Source organism: Rhincodon typus, chromosome 7 (genome assembly GCF_021869965.1).
Source record: "Rhincodon typus isolate 14 chromosome 7, sRhiTyp1.1, whole genome shotgun sequence".
NCBI classification, from domain to species: domain Eukaryota; kingdom Metazoa; phylum Chordata; class Chondrichthyes; order Orectolobiformes; family Rhincodontidae; genus Rhincodon; species Rhincodon typus.
This window is the reverse complement of record NC_063338.1, coordinates 66,807,831-66,809,343: the sequence shown is the minus strand read 5'-3', so window position 1 is coordinate 66,809,343 and position 1,513 is coordinate 66,807,831. Positions and strand designations below refer to the sequence as shown.

The 1,513-nt window shown below is 46.2% G+C and overlaps 1 protein-coding gene across 2 annotated transcripts in view; it reads right to left on the bottom strand.

Annotated features, from left to right (window-relative positions):
- Positions 1-1,061, bottom strand: part of mgat5 (alpha-1,6-mannosylglycoprotein 6-beta-N-acetylglucosaminyltransferase) — a 108,553-nt gene extending 107,492 nt beyond the window's left edge. For both annotated transcript variants that reach the window (XR_007262458.1, XM_048598852.1), the window contains exon 1: positions 1,043-1,061. The gene's annotated coding sequence lies outside the window, so the exon portion shown is untranslated. The remainder of the gene's footprint in view (positions 1-1,042) is intronic.
- Between the last annotated feature and the right edge of the window lie 452 nt (positions 1,062-1,513).

Here is a 1,513-nt window from a genome sequence, read left to right as displayed (position 1 = left end):
TCTTCTTGGGGCCTGGGATGGGGGTGAGGGAGGAGGTATGGGGGCAGGTGTAGCACTTCCTGCGGTTGCAGGGAAAAGTGCCGGGTGTGGTGGAGCTGGAGGGGAGTGTGGAGCGGACAAGGGAGTCACGGAGAGAGTTGTCCCTCCGGAAAGCAGATAAAAGGTGGGGAGGGAAAGATGTCTTTGGTGGTGGAGTCGGATTGCAGATGGCGGAAGTGTCGGAGGATGATGCGTTGGATCCGGAGGTTGGTGGGGTGGTACGTGAGGACGAGGGGGATTCTTTTTTGGTTTTTATTGCGTGGACGGGGTGTGAGGGATGAGGTGCGGGAGATGTGGGAGACACGGTTGAGGGCGTTCTCGACCACCGAGGAGGGGAAGTTACGGTCCTTGAAAGCTGGAGACAGCTTTTACACCTCTGGCTACCCAGCACAGACAGTATGGGGCATAGGTGTTAAACTAGGTGTTCAACTTCAATTGAAATCCAGTGTCTAGAACCAGGGATCTGGCAGTGAATTGAACAATTAAAAAAAAAATAGAAAATAACTGATTGCAAACCTGAACCCTATAAAGGGAAGTCTTTTAGAGCAACAGGATTCTGGATAATTCAAGATGGAGGACAGGAAAAAAATTGTGGCTGTAACAGCTGCTCCTTTGAGGTATTTTCTTGAATCTAGGCGCAGTAATTACTGTTTCATAAGCTATTGCACTGTTTTGGAATTTTGGGGAAAGAAAAAAATCAAAACAACGGCACGTTAAAAAAGGAAGACTGACAAAGGCAGTGACTCAAATGGATAAATGAACCTGTACTACTCTTTGATGCAGCAGTGGTCTCCCTGCTATAGGAAGGATGTTGTGAAACTTGAAAGGGTTCATGAAAGACTTACAAGCATGTTGTCAGTGTTGGAGGATTTGAGCTTTGGAGAGGCTGACTAAGCTGGGGCTATTCACAGAATCAGAATCCCTACAGTGCGGAAACAGGCCATTCAGCCTGACAAGTCCAAACCAACTCCAAAGAGCATCCCAACCAGACTCACCCCCTTACCTTATCCTTGTAACCTGCATTCCCAATGACTAATCCACCTAGCTTACACATCCCTGGACACTATGGGCAATTTAGGATCCACCTAACCTGCACATCTTTGGACTGTGGGAAGAAACAAAGGGTCATCACAAAAAGGAACATGGCATTTTCCCTCCTGACTGAATTTGTTATTGCAACGCTGCTTGACTCAATAACAAAATGCAAAAGCTCTAGTTCGAAAATTAGATGGACATACTAAAATGCAGCCTATAGCAGGCCAGCTATCTTGCTACTGAATGGAAGAAAAACACCGTTATTTCACTTCTTGGTGCAAACACAAAATACTGGAGAAACTCTGCATGTCTGGCAACATCTATGGAGAGAGAAAAATAGAGTTAACATTTCAAGGCTGGCATGAGTCTTCAGGTTCTCTTCTTTGTTTGTCTCTCCACAGATGATGCCGACCCTGCTGAGTTTCTCTTGCTTTTTCTA